Source organism: Fistularia commersonii, chromosome 27 (assembly GCF_037954325.1).
Source record: "Fistularia commersonii isolate RoL2024-O1a breed Wild chromosome 27, RoL_Fcom_v1.0, whole genome shotgun sequence".
NCBI classification, from domain to species: domain Eukaryota; kingdom Metazoa; phylum Chordata; class Actinopteri; order Syngnathiformes; family Fistulariidae; genus Fistularia; species Fistularia commersonii.
This window is the reverse complement of record NC_141310.1, coordinates 10,297,425-10,319,160: the sequence shown is the minus strand read 5'-3', so window position 1 is coordinate 10,319,160 and position 21,736 is coordinate 10,297,425. Positions and strand designations below refer to the sequence as shown.

Below are 21,736 nucleotides of genomic sequence, written 5' to 3'. Positions count from 1 at the left end.
GTCTTAACTGTTAACTGTAACTACAAAGATTGAAGATTCCCTGCGGCTGAGGGAAGAGGAATTAAAAAGTCTGATAGCTTCAAAAAGCAATGGATTACCAAAGCAATGGATTTTTGCGAACAACAACATTGACACAACGATATTGATTTCAATGTGTGATTGGATATCAAAACCCTTTTATTGAACATTACAAAATCATATCATGCAGCTCAACTGGGTTGAACTTTCAATTCATTACAATATCCGAGGCAAAATTTCATGTATGTGGCTAATCATCGACAAGTTACTTTCCAAATGACGGCTCACCGAAAGAGACTCAATAAATTGGTATTACCTGCTTTGGCAGCAAATTATCATTTTTTTTCTTTCAATATTTCTCTTGGGTAAAAAGCAGAAACGTGCCAGTCCTTCCAGATTCCCAGCTGGAGAAGGACTTTGTCACCGCTCTATTGCTCCTCTTATATGGTCATGTGATAAAAGAGTACAAAGTTAAGACGTTGCCCACGGAGCTAAACTCCATGTTAAATTAATCTACGTGAATAATTGAAATGTTTCAGCTCTAAGCAGAAAACAAACGGCTTTAGTATTTTCCTTAACCCTGGAACACTAATGTTAAAATAAGTAACACCATCACTAATGTTGGGTATATTTTACCCAAAACAAAATCCTGGATAAAATACAGTTTTCATCAATTTATAGATGGGCCAACGAGAGGAGGGAAACAAACCTACAATTAATAACATCAGTGAGCAGCCTGAAGTTAGCCAAGGACCTATAAAACACAACGGCAACACAATGAAAATCAAATGACGAGAATTGTGTGGGTGAAAATAACCCGACGTTCGCGTTCTAGGGTTAAGTAAAGGAGGTCATTCTGTGGCATCCTTCAGTAAAAGGATGAAGCAGAATTGCATCATCAGACTGATGTTTCCCTTACAGAGATTTCAATTTTCTTTTGGAGCAAAGTCTGCAGACAGAGTGCAACGCTATAATAAGAATTAACAATAAGAGAAGCGCGGCTGCCAGCAAAAATACAAAGACGTCCACCGAGTAGTAAGAATACCAAGGCATTTTATAGGACTCTGTTCTCAGGTGAGCTGCACCTTTGTTTCTCATAACAAACTCTATCCAGAAGAGGGCGCGATCCAGCGGCTTCAACGGCACGTCCCTGTGCAGCCGGGAGAGTCTCTGCATGTTTGTCCCGTACAAAGGCTCGTTCATGACTTTCTGGATGATTTCGTAAAAGCTTTTCTCATTCAAATCTGTCATGTGCAAAACCTCAGCCCCGCCTTTTGTTTGAATTTTAAAGAGGTTGGCCGGTTGATCGAACGTGATGGGGATCCCTATAATTGGAACTCCGTGATAAATAGCTTCAAAAATGCCATTCGTCCCTCCGTGAGCCACAAAGACTTTGGTCTTGGGGTGTCCTAGGAGGTCATTCTGTGGCATCCAGTCCACCAGGAGAGTGTTGTTCCCCAGAGTGGCGGGTGTTTCGCCTTTGTATCTCCAGATGACTTTCTGAGGTAATTTCGCAAAAGCAGCCCCTATTTCATCCGCCAAATCCCGCGGAAGGTCATCGATCAAAGTACCCAGAGACATGATTATGACCCCGTGTTCTCCAGAGCTCTGGACAAACTCCTCCAGGTGCGGAGGGAGAGGTTTGGCTGGTTTGCAATGGAATCCTCCCATGTAGACGATATTTGGCATCGTGGGCCGAGGGAACTCAAACACAAAATCCACTCTCATGAGCCACAAGTCTGCTGCTTGAAATAGGGTGAGATAGTCAACGTCAGCACCAAAATAAGTGGTGGCCAATGCAGAATAAGGCCTGGCCATCATGAGAAAAAAACTATCCCTTATGGTGTGAGCCAAGATATTTTGGAGCCTTTCAAAGAAGGTCATCTGATCTGTAAATTTCAGATCCTGGGATGGGATAAAGGACAAAGGTGAAGGTGCGACTAAACGATGGCCTTCGTTGAGAATTGTCGCTCGAGTATTGAGCACCAATGGCAATTTAAGGAAATGAGCCAGCATGACTCCTCCTCCATGCATAGGGTCTGTCAAGACCGTCTCAAAATTAGCCTCCCGAAGAGCATTTATCAACTCTTTATTTTCAAATATATAGGAGACCGCTTGGCACATGTTCCTGTTTCGCTCAGTATATTGTCGCAATTTCAACAAGGTGGACTTCAACCATTTCCATAGAGATTCTTCGCTGCATTCCATTTTGACACTGTCCGAGAAATAGGACATGAACATGTTGCTGTATGCACCGCTGGCGACATCCACAGAGATAGTATGGTAGTAGGGAGAGGTTTCGTTGATGTACCGGCTGTCTGAAAAGCGAATTACCGACACATTGTGCCCTCTTGAATGCAGCCCTTCGATAATTATTTTCATATTCAACCAGTGGCTGCCTCCATGTGGAAACACGAGGAGGTTTCCGCAGTGTGCGGCAGGCACGAGGACGGCTAAAAAAGAAAGGACGAAGGGCAAAACCATCTCGAGGTCTCTTCAGTCGGCCGCCTGTAAACAAAAAAGAAAAAAAAAACATGTTATCTTAAAATTTCATTTAAAAAAAATGAATTCCTGGAAAAAGTCAATATATAAAACTATTTGCTTTTGATGGGTGAATAATTTGATGACAGAGGACCTGCCACGGTAAAGACTAATCATAATCAATAATCAAATCGACATTCACGTGTCAAAGAAGCCTTTAATAAGGTTAATTTAGGATTTTTCAAAAACTCAATCTGCCAAGACAAAAGGCTCTTACTGTGTTTATTTGAGTGACTTGGACATTTACTTTTTATGGAAATAAAATGAATCCAATCGCTATTGCAAATATTGTTTTCATGATGATGAAATTGTTACATTTTGAAATGTTTACGGTGACGTTTCCCTTCGGACGTCAAATATCTGTGAAGCTTCTTACAGTTCAAAAAAGATGATTTTGACTTATGATGATCCAAAAAAGACTTTGCAAAGACTGTATTGCAAACAATGGAATAGTATGAATGATGTTTTTTATCAAGTTGCATGAATAGGGGCCATTTTTTTATTTATTCGTTGAATTAAAGCAAGGAATCTTTTGTTAAAAATTGGACATAAAAAAACTACTGAAATCTAAATCTAAAACTATCTGGAAATAAACTGTCACCATTTAAAATGGAAAAGTATAAGTACAATGGAATAAATAATTGAATTCTGATTCATTTTGGCAGCACCAACCGATGGCATTTTTGTAGGGGTTAGATAGCTGTAAGTAAAAGCCTATTCTTCATACTTTGTTATTGTAAATGCATCTTTCACCGTTGAACTCGCCAGAATCCTCTTTATATATACAATGATAATGTGGCAGGTGATACAGTCTGACGCGTAAATATTCAGAAATAATACGGCACAATGAAATACTGGAGGATTGTACTTGTATTCTGAGCTGGTCAGTCTATCAATATGCCTTTCCGGTTGCGCCAATAAAAAAGGGAACTTTTGTACTTGAGTGACATAAGTGCAATGAACGCAAAGTAAAGAGTAGGGAAAAGGTCAGCCGTGGTTTTGAATGAGATTTGCTATGAAATATGCGTGTACAGCTGGTCACAAGAAGCAGAAATATAACCTACTGGATATTTTCAGATTTGACTCAGTGGCTGGATCAATGTTTAGAATTAAACCCTGTGTAAAATCATATTTTTTTTTTAAAAAAAAAAAGACTCATTTTAAGTTCACATCTTTCACTTGAACTACATTTTAACAACCTTTTTATTTATTTTTATTGCCAGTTATTGTATTTCAGCAACATCAAAACACAAGCTCAGCAGATGACACATTTTTTTTTAAATAAACAAAGGGAATCTTTTAAGTTCCTAATCATGTTTGACTTTATTTTTGCACATTTTGTTGAATAACCATTTAAACATGGCAAAAAATGTAAAAAGCACAGCCATCACAACACCAGCCAGGAAAAGAAATACATCCACAGAGTAGTAAGAATACCAAGGCATTTTATAAGACTCTGTTGTAAGATGAGCTGCACCTTTGTGTCTCATAACAAACTCTATCCAGAAGAGGGCGTTATCCAGCGGCTTCACCGGCACGTCCCTGTGCAGCCTGGAGAGTCTCTGCATGTTCATCCTGTACGAAGGCTCGTTCAGGACATCCTGGATGGCGTTCAGGAAGTTGTTATCTTTGTCCACTGTGCCAACAGTCAGAATTATGGCCCCTCCTTTCTCTTTCAGACGTAACAGATTGTCATATTGGTCAAAAAACAAAGGTAAACCCACAACGGGCACACCATGATAAATCGCTTCTTGGACTCCGTTCGTCCCTCCGTGAGCCACAAACAGTTTTGTCTTGGGATGTCCTAAGAGGTCATTCTGTGGCATCCAGTCAACTAAGAGAGTGTTGTTGCCCAGAGCGGCAGGTCTTTGACCTTTATGCCTCCAGATGACTTTTTGGGGCAATTGAGCAAACATTTTAGCTATACTGTCTGCCATGTCAGCCGGGAGTTCATTCATAAAACTACCCAGAGACATGATAATGACCCCGTGTTCTCCAGAGCTCTGGACGAACGCCTCCAGGTGTTCAGGGAGAGGTTTTGCTGGTTTACAGTGGAACCCTCCCATGTAGACCACGTTAGGCATCGTTGGACGAGGATACTCAAACACAAAGTCCACTCTCATGAGCCAAAGGTCTGCTGCCAGAACCAACTGAAGATAATCGTTATCAGGTCCGAGATGTTTGTCACATATATCCTGGTATACCGATCGAATCAGCAGGCTACGTTGTGTGTAGCTCATGAGGTAAAAAATCATATTGTAGACCCTTTGAAAGAAGGTCATCTTATCAGTATTGCCAGTCACTGTTATCGGGATGTATGACAAAGGCGAAGGCGCGACTAAAAGGTGGCTCTCTTCCGCTATGGTCCAACGAGCGTTGAACACCAACGGGAGGTTCAAATACTTTGCTAACATGGCTCCAGAGCCCCAACAGGGATCAGTGAGCAGCAGGTCAAATTTACCATTTTCGATTTTTCTCATAATTTCTTCATCATTGATAATGGCTGGTAGAAAGTCCCCTACAATTTTGTGAGCTTCTACAAATTGGCCCAACATTGCAAACATCGGATGGTAAAAACTCTTCAAAGGATGTGCGTCTCTTTCATATGCAATGATCTCCTTTCCAAGTTTTGTCAGAAACACCTGATCTAAGCCTCTCTCTACTCGAAAAGTTAAGGTATCGTAATAAGAATTCTCCCTGATGTACCAATTTTTACTGGGGCGTAAAACAGTTATATTGTGTCCTCTAGAGTGCAAGGCTTGGATGAGAATGTCCATGTTTATCCAGTGGCTTCCATCTGCAGGTAAGACCAGGATGTTTCCTCCTCTGCAAGCTCCGGGGATGAAAATGAACAGCAGCAAAGCACTGCAGCACTGGATCAGCCTCATCTGAAATGGAATAATCTTGATTAAATTACAATACAGAATTTATGATCATCCACTTTACCATATTTTGGGAAACCCCGCTTAAAAATTACATTCCTATAAGTACAACTAATTATAGATAACATGAAATAAAGATATATACTTCCGGTAAAAACATTACACATCATAACACTATGGTTTGTAGCACAAGTGTGAATGATTATAATAACTGTATATGAAATATATAGATCTACTTCTGGGTAGAAAATATAAGAAGTTGCAGAAAGGGAAGTGAAAACATGCCAAAAAAAGAACCGAGTTGCATAATAACAAAATCAATGTCTGTTTTCTGGACCAAAACAACAAACCAAACAACGTATTAGTATAAAATATATCTTTACAACTGCGTGTATTTCAAAGTTTGCAGTTCTGCACTCTGCTCTCTGACTGGGTTGCATAGATTAAACTCAAAAGCCACAAAAGACAAAAGACAAAGTTAGTTTACTTACAGTGCAAAGTCTTGGAGGGGGAAATAAAGTCGTCCTTAGTTGTCTTCTGACATAATCGCTGACAGCGGTTGCGAGGGTCCGACTGCGCAGCCGCAAATCTGTGCAGCGCAATAAGAGGGGCAGGCCTGCCTCGAATAATAAGGCCGGCGCTGCGGCGCAGAGGTGGTGTCCTCTCAGGAGGAAGGTCCATGGCTTGATTCCAGCAGGAAGCCTTTCCGTATGGAGTTGATAAAATTTACCCTGGAGGAGGCATCACGTGACGACAAGGAATGCGCTACTACTTCTCCACTTACACCCCCCGCACGTAACCGATCCCGCGCCCCAGCGGCTTCTTCCAGGGTGCGGCCCTGCGCCGCCCCGCACCCCAAGTGCCTGAATTCCAAGAGTGTGAAAAACAAGACCTTATAAGGAAGTAAACCCGACCATTGGGGTGAAGGTACAAAATGAGTGCGCCCCCTCCCCCCCCCCCGGCTCGGAGCCAGAACTTCCTCATTCAACTAGAAGAAAGAGAAATCGAGGGTAAGAGAACCTCCGGAGGAGTTGAGGACTTCCGGAGAACAGCGGTTAATCTGTAACCAGTTGAGGTTAGGAAAACCTCTGGGACACTGAGGTGGGAGTTGATAACTCCACCTAACGCAGGGGAAGGCAAACTACGGCCCGCGGGCCGCATCCGGTACGTTTGTCTTTTTAATCCGGTCCCCCAGAGATTGTTACAGAATTCATACTTGATGTGAATGATTGGATCAATGAATGTGGGAGCAGGAGATAAACAGGCGATTATTTCAGTTTTGTAGCTACACTTGAGAATTTCCCTGAACTTAATCACACAGATTGGCTTTGTGATTCAGCCTTTACTGTGAATATACCGACACATGTGAATGACCTGGACGTAAAGCTACAAGGGAAAAAAACGGTTTGTGCATGAAATGCAAGCAAACGTCAGAGCCTTCAAAACCAAGCTGGTTTTATTTTCAAAGCGAATGTCAGACAAGTCTGATATGTACTATTAAACAAATGCGTTTTTTTTTTAATTTTTTTTTACGTGTATCGTATCTTGTGCTGACTCGGCCCAGCTGTTAAATTTTAAAAGTCAAAAAGTTTGCCCACCCCTGACCTAACGGAATATTGGATATAGGGAGACAAAGGTTCGCGCCTGCCGTTAGCGTTCAAGATACCGCCCCCGAGGAAAGGGAGGAGGTAACGTGACGTAAGTTTGGTCAAGGTTAGGACGGCCCCTGAGACGCTGCGAAAGAAGACTGTGGGAGTCGAGGGCTTCACCTAGTGGGTCAGCGGAACAGATCGCACCCTGTGGATCGCTAGTGTTCAAGATACCATTCCCATTATTATAGTTAATGTTTGATTTTGTGTTTGTGCGAATGCTGTGCTTAGCTGCTGAAGGTAGTTGGGTCAGCGGAGAGCTAGCGGTGGTAACGAAGCTGACAGCCTGCCGGAGTAAGCCGTAGCTACAGATTATTGAAAGGAAAAAAAATCGAAAAACACTTTTGTGTTTGCGAGAAAGCCGTGCCGGATCGCTGTAAGCGGTCGGGTCGGCGGAAACCTTGAGAGGGCAACGAAATTGGCAGCCTGCAGAAGTAAGAGTGAAAGGTACTGATTGTTGAGTGTGTAGAAAAGGAAAAAACAAAGGAAAAAAAAAGAGAAACACAACCCGATCATAAGATTGTGCCGGCAGAGGAGGATACAAGTGGTCCATCCACCTTGCAAGAGATGCTAGTTGATCGTAGAAACGCTCACATCCGGAACGTACACGATCACCCTCCAGTTGATGACTGTGAAAGTTAAAAATTTTGAAAAATATGAGAAAGAACCAAGTTATTGCCTTCAACCGGATTACGCCGGACCCCACAATTATCGAGCGGGAAAATGGAGGTGTCTAATTGTAAGGCCAGGTAGGAGGAAGAATGCAGCGCGCCTAAGTGGAGACGCAACACTCACAAATGGGCCAAGAAAAGTGATATTGCAGTTGTGTGTTGCGTAAAAGACGAACGGTGATATCAGAGCGGCACTTAGTTATTTTACTGAAGAGCAGGGCACAGATGATGATAGCAATTCGTACCAATAGACATGAGCCCGCCTACAGAGTGTCTGCACATGCGCAGATTGCAAGTAAACATATATGGTTAATTATTCAATATCACTGTGTGCACAGTCAATATTCTACAATTGCCTCAGAGAGCGTGAGCATGTTAGCGCACATCGCAAACATTGTAACTAAAATGGAAGGACAAATACACGACCACCCCACAACCGTAGCCCCCACTGGCGCCCCTGTCGGATTTTCTGAAAAAACAAAAGAAGAAACTCTGATAAGACGGCGACTCTACCCCACCCTGCCCCCTCCTCACTCCATCCTCAGTAAATCCCCCACAGCGCCTTCAACCGGCCTCTTCCCCATTTTTCAAATAACCTGCACGGTAAAGGGGAGATTCTCGAAGAAGTAGATACAGCTGATGATGTCAGCAAAAGTGTGAGACAGTGTGAGGCCGTGATGGAATATTGGACGGATGAGTATAACGGAATTAAAATCTTACCGGCTGATTTGGAGTAAACGCACGAATGAGTGGAAACAGCCTTAAGTCACTGCGAGGACCCGCTGGAGCGAGTGAAATAAGAGCAAGACAAGGGTGCGGTGGCTAAATGCGTGAGGAAGTTCCAATCAGAGGTAAAGGAGGCCTGGGAAAAGAGACAACTTATAAATAACAAAAAAAGAGTCGGACCCACAGTGACATAGAGAGTGAAACAGATGGTGATGAGGATTCGGTCAGATTCGGTCTCATTCCAAACACCTGACGTTTTACTGTCAGATGAGATCCCAACGTTTCCATTCCATGAATGCGCCCCAATTGCGCGCCAAGACGTGAAGTTTCGAACCGACCCCCGAACCGACTCGCTACCGGGTGATAGAAGAGTACCGTACATCCATGGCGGTCGCTACCGCACACCGTATAGCAAATATGAATTGCGAGCTCTCTCGTTACTTTTACGTGTTTTTCTGTTTCAACCGGAGAGGGGGGAAAAGGTACTGGTCAAATTTGCAACTGCAACGACCAGGTGATAACATTAACACTTCTTAGAAGGGGAGGGGGGCCTGCAGGGGAAGCGGAAATTTCCAGGACTTCGAGTTATTTTCATTCAATGGCAACACATTCGTTTTCATATTCATACTAAATTAAAGCTATCTATGATTGGGCTATACTTATAAATTGAACTTTAAGAGTTTGTTGGACAGTATTCATATTATACTCAAGAGAGTTTCCAGTAATAAATTACACTGAGTCTGTTTCTGAGTCTATCAGTCATGACAGACTCAGAAATTTGAGGCCAACTTTATATTGAAAAAAATATGTGGCTCAACTTTATCATTGTGGGGAAAAAAAACAAAACAAAAAAAAAAACAAAAAACAAATCCCCGCTGTGGCTTGGTGATAAGGTGTCAACAAACCCATTTTAATTTATTTACTTGGAATTTTCTTTCTGGTCTCACCAGCCAGAAGTCTTACCTTTGCTTGTAATAATGTTTGCATTGACCCTAAATGCAATTATTCTCTTGATTTGAAAAATGTGGATCATATCATGCACCTCCTCTTCAAACATTCCTTAAGACTCGCCTTAAAATGGAATTTGATTTATTTTCTTTAATCGGCAACTTGGGGGACTTCATGTTCTACTTAGGTGATAGGAAGCATTTTGTGCTCTGTAAACAACCGTGGCCAGTTGATGTCATTCTGGGCCACTGAGCCATTCTTGATCCCGTGCCACTGAGCTTTACGGAGTATCTTTCATTGTTCTCGTTGAACGTATACTCGTAAAATCCCTGCGTTTGAATAAAGGGAATTTTTAAACTTAAATTCTTCTTCTTGTGTTTTTTTTTTTTTGTTATATTTGTCAAAATGGTATGTAACGGTATGCGTACCGGTCCTTTCCGAGGGCACCGCTGGGCAGGTCGGACCATGCCACGCTGCTGCTTGTCCCAAAGTACAGGCAAAAACTTAAATCCAACTGTGTACAATCTAAAGTTGTCCAGTGCTGGTCGAGTGCAGCTATCGATACGCTGAGAGGCAGCCTCGAGTGTACCGATTGGGACAAATTTCGCGCAGCTGCGGACAGTTTAGACGAGCTGACAGACACAGTGACGTCATACGTCAACTTTTGTGTCGGGGCGTGTATTCCCAACAAAACTGTTAAAATCCGTGGCAATAACAAGCCGTGGTTTACAAAGGACATTCAGGCTTTACGCAAGAAAAAATGGTGTGCCTTTACTGAGGGAGACACGGGGCAATACAGGGCAGCTAAATACGAACTCAGGGCTGCAAAAAGAAAAGCCAAGGAGGAGGAGGAGGAGGAGGAGGAGGAGGGCATGCTTCTTGAGGACGAAAAAAGGGAAAGCCGCTGGTCCTGATGGTGTCAGTTCTATGGTCCTGAAACACTGTGCACACCAGCTAGCCCCAATATACGCTAACATCTTCAACTGCTCCCTCGATCAGTGCACAGTTCCTAGATGCTTTAAGGACTCTATCATCATCCCGGTTCCAAAAAATAGTAAAATAACGTCCCTGAATGACTATAGACCAATTGCCCTCACTTCTGCCATCATGAAATCATTTGAACAGATTATTCTCTCACACCTGAAAGTGCTCACCACACCCCCCATGGACAGCTTCCAGTTCGCATACCGGGCCAACAGATCTGTGGAGGATGCGGTCAATATGGCTCCCCACAGGATTCTACACCATCTTGAAACCCCCCCACACCTACGCCCGGGTGCTATTCATTGACTTCAGTTCTGCTTTTAACACCATCGACCCCGACAATCTCTTCAGCAAACTCATGGACATGGACATTGGTATCTCCTTGTGTCACTGGATCAGGAGCTTCCTTTCAGGAAGGACACAGAGTCAGGATGAATGGCCTCTCATCCCGACCTTTGACCCTCAGCACCGGCGCCCCCCAGGGGTGTGTCCTATCGCCCTGGTTGTTTTCTCTGTACACGAACTCGCTCACATCCTAGCACGGCTCAGTATCCATCCTCAAATATGCAGACGACACCACAATAATTGGACTCATCACTGACAATAATGAGGATCACTATCGAGAGCAGGTCGCCCAGGCAGTCACCTGGTGCCGGAAGAACAACCTGCAGCTAAACACTTCAAAAACAAAAGAACTAATCATTGATTTTTCACGCTCGCTCACACCCAAAACACCCATCTCCATCAACTATGATCCCATTGTCATCACGGATTCATTCACATTTCTTGGGTCACACATCACTAACACACTAAAATTCAAACAGCACTCAGAAGAAGTCTATAAAAAAGCCAACAAAAGACTGTTTTTCCTCAGACAACTAAAAAAATTCAACGTGAGACACAATAGTCTCCTCCAGTTCTTCACAGCCATAATTGAAAGTATCCTGACCTCATCAATAATAATCTGGTATGGTAACTTGGACAGTCAATCACGCTCAAAACTTCAACGCATTATCAATAAACCAACCAGAATCATGGCTCACACTCTTCCTCCCATAGACACTCTGTATCAAAGACGCATCATACAACGTTCAATCAAAATCTCTTCAGACCACACACACCCCTGCACACCACCTGTTTACACTCATGCACTCATGCACTCATGTTTACACTCATACACTCAGTTCTACTACCTCAGTGGTGGAACAAACTCCCAGAAGCAACAAGACTAGCATCATCTCTCTCAACCTTCAAGAAACAGATAAAAACGTTTCTCTTTCAGGACTTTTTACTGCGCTGATGCCCCAGATCAGGTTGGCAGCAAGTTAGGCTATAGAGTGTGTCTGTGTGTACGTTTGTGTGTCTCTGTCAAAAAAAAAAACAAAAAACCCTCACTAACCCAAGCTTACTGTTCTGTATATTTCCTGTGCATCGTGTATTTGCAGTCCCTATGTCCTCTATTGTAAGTCGCTTTGGATAAAAGCGTCTGCCAAATGCAATGTAATGTAATGTAAAAAAAAATGTAAGAGGTGCTACAGGTCTCTCAGAACCAAATCTGTCAGATTTAAAAACAGCTTTTTTCCGATAGCTATACAGACTTTGAACAAATCACTGTCTTGATGTGTGATGTGTCCCGTCTGCTTGGCTTGATTTTCTGTCTGTAGTGTATTGTTGACGATGGAACTGACACAGGAGAGATGTGAGCATTATGTGCTGTACCGGAAACAAATTCCACCAACACTGTTGCGTGGCCTAAATAAATGATTCTGATTCTGATTCTAACAGGATATACCTTTATATACAGACTGAACAGACAAAAATCAATTTGACATCAAACAAGTCCTGCAGCAATTTCAAGTCCTCAAACAGTCAGAGAAACCTTAACATTTGAGTTGGCAAATTGCTACAACAAGTAGTTTTGAACTCGGAGTAAATAAAAAAAAAAAAACCCTGAACTTTGTATAGTACAAGTACTTTTTTAAATTACAGACTTAATTAACATTTTCTCAAATATTACATTACATTACAATACATTTGCCAGACGCTTTTATCCAAAGCGACTTACAATAGAGGACATAGGGACTGCAATCAAATACTCGCAATCAACATCATCCACAAAACATCATCTTAAATAGCACATAGTTTCTTATCCTTAACCTTATATGATTCAAAGTGTGTTAGAAAGAAAACAAACCAAATACAAGTATATTTCTTTTTCATGAAAGATCTGTTTGAAATTTCCCTGTACATTTCATTCAATTATAACCTAGCCATCAGTCAAAGATATGGTAAAAATATAATACTGATACTGTTTTTACTCACTGTGCAAGTCTTTGGTTGGACCTGATAAGAAACTGAAGTCCTTTGTCTCTGCTGCTCAAGTTCTCACCTTTTAAGAGGAGGGAATGTGGGAGATAACGTGACGGCGCTTTTAGTCCAATTACAATGAAGGGATGAAAAAGACAAATATGGTTGATAAGTAGATATTTTTTAAACACAAATACACTGCGGTAAAACCTAATTACCATGGATGCTAATTCAGTATCTATTTTCAACAGTAATGCACCGTTTAACCTTCCTCCTGTGTTAGTTTTCTGGTAGCTTTCCCAGTGTCCCCCGGCTGATTTAAGACACGGGTCGGTTTCGACCCGTGTCTTAAATCAGCTTTAAAATACCCTAAAAATAAAAACTTAAATTCCAATTCTTTTTCTCATGTCTTGGTTACCTTGTTAGGCTTCCTTATCCATGAAAATATTAGATTTAAAATTTTTTGTTGTGGTTCTAATGAGCCTTTTTGTTGTTATTAGTATACTTCTCGATTTCAATAAAAAACAGAAAAATTAACCTCAAGAGAATAATATAAATAAATTAAAGGATGTTGTGTTACCAGAATATTGGTAAGGGGTATAGAACACATCTCTGAAATGAATTTGTTGATTTATTTTTTTCATTTTAACATTTTTAACTATAGTAACATCTATGGTGTTGTGGGTCATTTTCAACCCACATATATTTTCTTCAAGAAAATGGAAAGAAACAAAAAAATGTCAGCAATAGGACTTTAAAATGAACACACTGAAACACAGGACAGGTCATAACACAAAATATCATTGGAAAATTAATATGGAAATTAAAGTGAAGAAATGATGCTGCAGACTGGTCCATTTTGCCTCATTGTCATTGTAGCAACTCAAAATGATACTCGGTAGTTTGTTGGGCCCCCACTTTTATACATGCCTGACAAGTTGGAGGCACGTTCCGAGTGAGATGACCAGTGGTGTGCTTGGGGATCTTTTCCCAGATCTCGACCGCAACATTTTGAACTGCAAATATGTTTTGATAAATCATTTATTCAATTTATTCTATTAAGAGTTATATTTCTCAATAAGACACAAAAGTGTTATTTGGGATTCCAGTGGGTCTCATGCTTTGGCATGTAAAAAAATGTCACAACGATACCGATATTCCTCATCGGGGAATATTAACGGAGGAAAATTGCATGTGTTGATTGTAATTTGTATATATGCGCATACCTACATATATACTGTACATACATACACATATGTATGTATTTATATGTGCGTGCACAAACATACACACTCCATTCAAATGAGGTTGGGACGTTGTGTAAAACTCAAGTAAAAACAGAATTCAACAATTTGCAAATCATTTTCAGCCAATATTCAATATTCAATACACTACAAAGACAAGATATTTCATGTTCAAACTGATAAACCTTTATGTTTTTTGCAAATATTCTGTGAATGTGGTGCACGCAACCCATTCCAAAAAAGGTAAGCCAGGGTTGTTTTTCCCACTGTGTTAAATCCTTTTAACAATACTCACATAGTGTTTTGGAACTGAGGACACTAATTGTTTGAACTTTGTAAGTGGAATTTTTTTTCCCATTATTGCCTTATGTACAACTTCGGTTGCTCAACGCTCCGGGGTCTCTGTTGCCGGATTTTGCACCTCATTATGCGGCACAAATTTTCAATAAAAGACAAGTCTGTTGGCGTTTCTCTGTGTACATGTGGCCTTTTGCTTTGCATTTTACAGTTTTAACCTGCATTCGTTGGCATGTGTGTGTGTACGTTTGTGTGTCTATGTCAAAAAAAACAAAAAAAACTCACTAACCCAAGCTTACTGTTTTGTATATTTCCTGTGCATCATGTATTTGCATGTGTATTTGCAGTCCCTATGTCCTCTATTGTAAGTCGCTTTGGATAAAAGCGTCTGCCAAATGCAATGTAATGTAATGTAATGTAATTCGTAGACGCAGTGACAAACTGTAATCACTGAAAATGAAGATCCTGTTTTTTAATGTAGAACCGTCCTAGGAATCGAAGGTCGCGGGCATTCAATACTGGTTTTTGGCTTTGCTGCTTGTGCTGAGAGATTTTGTCTTCTCAGTCTACATACTGGGTGAAGATGGGACGTGAAACGGCTGCAGACTCTGTTCACGGACAGAGTAACAAAGTCTTCATCGAACCCAGACTCCACGTCGAGTGAAATTGAAGTATAAAACAAGGAGTGTTCCTGGATGTACCAGCTGCACAGAAACACGGTGGCCCTTTGAATGTAATTCCTCAATAATGATGTTCACCCAGTGGGTCCCATCTGCTGGCTAAACAAGCACGTTCCCAACGTCAACCATCGCTGGACAGAGAATGGAGAAAGTCATCCTGACCCAGGGCCGATATATATTTATTCTAAAATTGGGAAAAAAAAGGACAACTTAATAACCAAAGCAATGGATTTTTGCACACAACAACACATAGCATTGACACAACGATATTGATTTAAATGTGTGATTGGATATCGAAACCCTTTTATTGAACATTGCAAAATCATATTATGCAGCTCAACTGGGTTGAACTTTCAATGCATTACAATATCCAAGGCAAAATCTCGCGTATGTAGCTAATCAACGACAAGGTACTTTCTAAATGTGGGCTCAGCAAAAAACGACTCAATAAATTGGTATTAACTGCATTAGCATCAAATTATTATTTTTTCTCTTTTAATATTTCTCTTTGGTAAAAAGCAGAAACGTGCCAGTCCTTCCAGATTCCAAGCTGGAACAGGACTTTGTCACCACTCTATTGCTCCTCTTCTGTGGTCATGTGATAAAAGAGTACTAAATTTTAGATGTTGCCCACGGAGTTAAACACCATGTTGAATTAAACTATGTGAATAATTGAAATGATTCAGCTTTAGGCAAAAAACACACAGCTATATATTTTCCTTAAGTAAAGGAGGTCAATCTGTGGCATCCAGTCGACTGGGAGAGTGTTGTTGCCCAGAGCGGCAGGTCTTTTGCCTTTGTATCTCCAGATTACTTTCTGAGGTAATTTCGTAAAAGCAGACCCTATTTTATTCACCAAGACTGTCTCAAAATTTGCTTCTCAGAGAGCCTTTATCAACTCTTCATTTTCAAATATATAAGAGACCACTTGAAGCATGTTCCTGTTTCGCTCAGTAAACCGGAGGAATTTCAACAAGGTGGACTTCAACCATTTCCATACAGATTTTTGCTTTTGATTAAGTTCACATCTTTCATTTGAACTACATTATAACTATATTTTTATTTTATCTTTATTGTCACTTATTGCATTTCTACAACATCTAAACACAAGCTCAGCAGATGACCCTTTTTTTAAATGAACAAAGGGAATCTTTTAAGTTCTTTTAAGTTTAAGTATCAGACTTTTTAATTCATCTCCCTTCAGCTGCAGTGAATCTTGAAATCTTAAAAAAAAAACAAAAAAAACAAAACAAAAACAAAAACACCCACTTACTGTAAATTGTAATAATTCAAACCGTAATAATCTATCTGTATATTATGTTCATAACTGTGCAATATTTCATAACAGCTACATGTACAATATTTTTTCATACTCTTGTGCACTCCTTATCTTTCACTTGTTACCTACGACACTTTATAGTTTATTTGTATTTCTTATCCTTCCCTTTTTTCTTATTTTGTACTGTTTATACAATTTCTCAACTATTATTTATTATTGTCTTGTAACTCTGGCACAACAATTTTCTTCAGGATAAATAAAGTTGTTCTTATTCTTATTCTTATTCTTATTCTTATTCTTATTCTTATTCTTATTCTTATTCTTATTCTTATTCTTATTCTTATTCTTATTCTTATTCTTATTCTTATTCTTATTCTTATTCTTATTCTTATTCTTATTCTTATTCTTATTCTTATTCTTATTCTTATTCTTATTCTTATTCTTATTCTTATTCTTATTCTTATTCTTATTCTTATTCTTATTCTTATTCCAGACGTAACTATAAATATAACTGACTGTAATCGATTGCAATGTAAATTAAATGTAACTACTCCTTAATGTTAAATAACTCATTATTTATTATAACTTATTCAAGTGACAATTACAGTTGCATAGAAAACATATGTTTGCTTGTTGCTCTGACATAAATCCTTTTAGATTTTGTCAGCTTCTGATAAAATTTTGTCAGCTTATTTAGGTCCTAGATTGTAGGACCTAAATTATACCTTCTATAAGAAAGTTCATGTTTCTGACTACTTTAGTGACACTGATAAGTTTATCAATATATTTTTTTTTTTTTTACATTAATGCTGTTTATCATGTTCCCTTTTGTAAAATATTAGATTTTTTGGGGGGAAAATCTCATGTTTAAATCTTTTGTCAAGATTGCTTGTAACACGATATACATTTATGTATGGACTAAATGCCACTAAACTTGTTTGCCAAACAAGTCTTGTGGCAAGAGTAGGTCCTCCAGAAGTCAGAGAAACCTTAACAGTTGGATGTACAAATCCCAAAAGCAAGCAGACAGTTACTAGAGAGTAAATAAAAAAAGCATCTTTGTGCAGCATAAATACTTATTTAAAATTACACTTTCTCATATATTGACAATTGACAACATCCACAACAACATTCTGAAACAGGGTGGAAAACAACACATAGTATTTTATCCTTTGCCTTATATGATTCAAAGTGTTTTTTTAAAGAAAACAAACCAAAGTATTTTTCACCCGATAAATTTCCCTGTACATTTCACCCAATTGTAACCGAGCCATCAGTCTAAGATATGATAAAACTACAATACGAATAAAACCTCTGTGCAAGTCTTTGGTTGGTCCTGATGTGGAAATGAAGTGATTTTTCTCTGCTAAGGGGAGGACATGAGAGAGATAACGTGGCAGCTAGTAATTCAATTACAATGAAGGGATCAAAAAACAAATATGGTTGATAATTAGATTTTTCTCAAAAACAAATACGCTGCCAAAAACCAAGTATCGTGGTTGATTATTCAATATTTATTTTCAACACTGCTTAAAAAAATTAGAGGTACACTGTGAAAACACGTCAGCTAAAATACACATACCACTGTAAATATTGCTTTTACTTACCCTTACACTTTGTGTAAACAACTATAGTGTGTTGCTTATGAAATCCACCAAGTGGTACACAGAAAATTGAATTTTATTTATGCAATGAACACATTTTGAACATTTGACTTTTTTATTGAAAGCCAGTTTTTCTCCACAAATGAGGCATACTGGTAGGCCACTCTCGTCAGAAGAAAATGCAAATTAATCTGCCCCAGCATCATTAAATGTTCCATTTTCTTCAGATATTTCTCTTTTCTTATATTTTTCCATATTTTGCCTACCTGGGGTTGAAAGTCCCGACAAATTGACATCGTTTTGGCGGGTGTACCGGCCTCCACCAGTGTGACGTTTATTTTGAGCGTTGAAAAATAATAAACATAATTTTATTTTAATATTTCAAGATCACAATAATCTTCCGATGCAGAACTAAAATGAAAAAAAAGAACAAACACAAAAAAAAACAATTCAATTAAATACTTATAATTTATTTTCCAAAGCCACTCGGAGCTGCAGTGTAAGGATGAAATAGGCGCCGACCCCTGGACTTGAGCAATGAAGTTTGCCTTCATTTTTGTTGTTTTTCTTCATGCTGCCACAAGATGGTGTATTAGTAGCTAAAATATACCACCTCATTTGTTTCAAATGAAAATAATCCGGGCCTTACAACTTCCCAATGACGGCTCCAGCGACCTTGAGTGCAGGATTATTGGCAGACAATGAATGGATGCTAAAAGAATTCTCAGCAATGTGGCAATTTTTTTTTATTCAAATTTCACTTTTCTATTCACACACTTTCTAAACAACACACAAGCCAGTTTTAGAAATATGCACAGAATGAGAAGAAGAAATAGAAGAAAAAATAAAATGACATCGACAGAGTAATAAGTGTACCAGGGCAACTTAAAAGACTCTGTTCTAAGATGAGCTGCACCTTTGTGTCTCATAACAAACTCTATCCAGAAGACGGCACCATCGAGCGGCTTCACCGGCACGTCCCTGTGCAGCCTGGAGAGTCTCTGCATGTTCATCCTGTACGAGGGCTTGTTCAGCACTTCTTGGATGGCCCTCAGGAATTTGTCATCTTTGTCCACTGTGGCTAAAGTGAGGCTGCAAGCCGCCCCTCTCTGCCTCAGACGCAGGAGATTATCATGTTGGTCAAAAAACAAAGGTAAACCCACAACTGGCACACCGTGATAAATCGCTTCTTGGACTCCGTTCGTCCCTCCGTGAGACACAAACAGTTTTGTTTTGGGATGTCCAAGGAGGTCATTCTGTGGCATCCAGTCAACCAAGAGAGTGTTGTTGCCCAGCGTGGCAGGTCTTTGACCTTTATATCTCCAGATGACTTTCTGAGGCAACTGAGCAAAAGTTTCAGCGATCTTTTCTGCCATGTCAGCGGGAAGTTCACTCACAAAGCTACCCAGAGACATGATTATGACTCCGTGTTCTCCAGAGCTCTGGACAAACGCCTCCAGGTGTTCAGGGAGAGGTTTGGCTGGTTTACAGTGGAAGCCTCCCATGTAGACCACATTAGGCATGGTGGGACGAGGATACTCAAACACAAAGTCTACTCTCATGAGCCAAATGTCGGCTGAGAGAGCCAACTGAAGAAAATCGTTATTAGGCCCCAGATATTTATCGCATAGATCCTGATAAACCGAAACCAATAGTCTCTGTAATGTAGAGGTGATCAGATAAACGATCATGTTCTTGACTCTCTGAAAGAATGTCATTTCTTCGGTAAGAAAAGTTCCTCTTATAGGGATATATGAAATAGGTGAAGGAGCGACAGCAAAGTGGGCTTCTTCAATTAAAAACCACCTTGCATTGTACACGAGAGGAAGATTGAAATACTTTGCGAAAATGGCTCCGCCGCCCCAAAACGGGTCAGCTAGTATTAGGTCAAACTTACTGTTATTTAAATTTCTGATTAACTCTTTATCTTCTAGTGCCGCCGAGACAAATCTAGCAACGGCTTTGGAATTTTCCAGGACGTGTTGAAACAGTTCTTTAGATGAACGCACAAATATACCTATATCCGAACTTGTTCTTTTAAGAACAATTGTTCCGGAGAACATTTTTGCTGCAAATTCCTCATCCAGCACACTTTCTACTTTAACAGTTAGGGTATTGTAATAAGGCTTTTCCTTGATGTACCAGTTCTTCATGGGCCGCAAAACAGTTATATTGTGTCCTCTTGAGTGCAAGACTTGGATGAGAATGTCCATGTTTAGCCAGTGGCTTCCCTCGACGGGTAAAACCAAGATGTTTCCTCCATGACAGCCTCTGGTGATGAAGACGAGCAGCAGCAAAGCACTGCAGCGCCAAATCAGCCTCATCTGGAATGACAACGACGGAAATTTTATCTATTGGAAATAAAAATCCAATTGCTTTTCTGTGAGCAATGTCAGCACAACTTGGTAAGATTTAAAAGAAAAAAAAATGTCCGGGACTCTCCGTAAAAGTATACTTAAAGTCAAGTTATTTTCCTTTTGGCTACTCCCCTGACACAGCGAATCAACCTTTTAAGCCTATTCACTATGTCCTCTTCTCTCTTACTGCCTGACTTAATGTCCTGCTTCACTGCATCCATAAATCTTCTCTTTGGTCTTCCTCTAGGCCTCCTGCTTGGCAGTTCCAAACTCAGCATCTTTCTTCCGATATACGCGCTTCTTAAAATCCTCCACCTTCTTTATCTCCACTCCCAGTAACCTCACCGTTCCACTTGGGTTCCTCTCATTCACGCACATCTATTCTGTCCTGTCTTGCCAGCGTTCGTTCCTCTCTTTTCGAGGGCAAACATCCAACTCTTGAGATTGCTTCCTCTCAGTAAGATTACAATGTCATCTGCAAACATTACAATCCACAGAAATTCCCGTCTAAACTCATCTGTCAGCCTGTCCATCACCACTGCAAGGATTAATGACCCAAAACCTAAATGCGAAAAACATTCTCGTCCTCTACAAAACCTGACTGACCCTAGATAAAGCACGTTTGGGTGTGTCTATACTCACTGCGCAAATCTTTGGTGTGTCCAAATGGGAAACTGTTACTTTTTCCTACATTCTCTTTTAGTAAACTTCAAGTTTACACAGTCATGAAGGGGAGGGACCAAGTGAGATGGTGAGGGCCAACCAGTGTGTTAGATGTTTCTCATGTAAAAGCCAAAATTAGAAATACTTCCTGCAATTCTTTTTTGTGGTATTTTTTCATCACATTTGATCTTCTACACGGCACGCTGGTTAGAACTCCCATCTCACGGCTTAAAGGTTTCTGAGCGGCTTCTGTCCAGTTTCCCTCCACTGGCAAAAAACTTATAATGGGTTAAAAATGAATAAAAAGAGACTGTTTGTATGTATCTTTATGTGACCCTGTCCTCATCTATTATAGAATTTGAATACATGTTTCATTTGCACGGATATGATAAATAACATAAACAATATGTTTTATATATTTATTGGATACTGTTATGTTTAATTGTGCTCTGTTGCACAAAACGCAAAGTACAGTGCCAGAACTATCTGGGTAGTTTGCTGTTGCTTGTCATTACAATTTGAAAGCTTTGTTTCATGTTTTTTTCAGCATGTGCAAACAATTTGTGAGCATATACAAACATTTTGTGTGCATTTAAAAAAAGACCAAACAAACTTCTTCTGTAACCAGTTGTGTGTCCTGGAGAAATTTCAACCAGCTGAAGAAAACCTACTCACTGTTCACAGCAAAAATCCAAATATGTCTTTTATCACTATTTCACACCTCCTTTTAGCATTTGTGAGCAGCGGTATGGTTTCATGCCTAAAATGAGTACTGAGAATGCAGCATTTGCTTTATCTCAATCAGAATCAGAATGCCTTTATTTGCCAAGTAATTTTACAACTACAAGGAATTTGCTTTGGTTAACGGTGCTAAACTGACAACATG

General features: G+C 40.0%; 3 pseudogenes across 1 annotated transcript; all 3 read right to left on the bottom strand.

Annotated features, from left to right (window-relative positions):
• Positions 1–858: 858 nt before the first annotated feature.
• On the bottom strand, positions 859–2,502 carry LOC147218024 (UDP-glucuronosyltransferase 2A1 pseudogene; annotated as a pseudogene).
• Positions 2,503–3,863: 1,361 nt separating this feature from the next.
• Positions 3,864–6,298, bottom strand: LOC147218023 (UDP-glucuronosyltransferase 2C1 pseudogene; annotated as a pseudogene). The gene is made up of 2 exons (XR_015108888.1): positions 5,933–6,298; positions 3,864–5,447 (listed from the first exon to the last, which is right to left on the bottom strand). The product of XR_015108888.1 is annotated as a UDP-glucuronosyltransferase 2C1 pseudogene (transcript).
• A 12,278-nt stretch (positions 6,299–18,576) lies between these two features.
• Positions 18,577–20,154, bottom strand: LOC147218022 (UDP-glucuronosyltransferase 2C1 pseudogene; annotated as a pseudogene).
• Between the last annotated feature and the right edge of the window lie 1,582 nt (positions 20,155–21,736).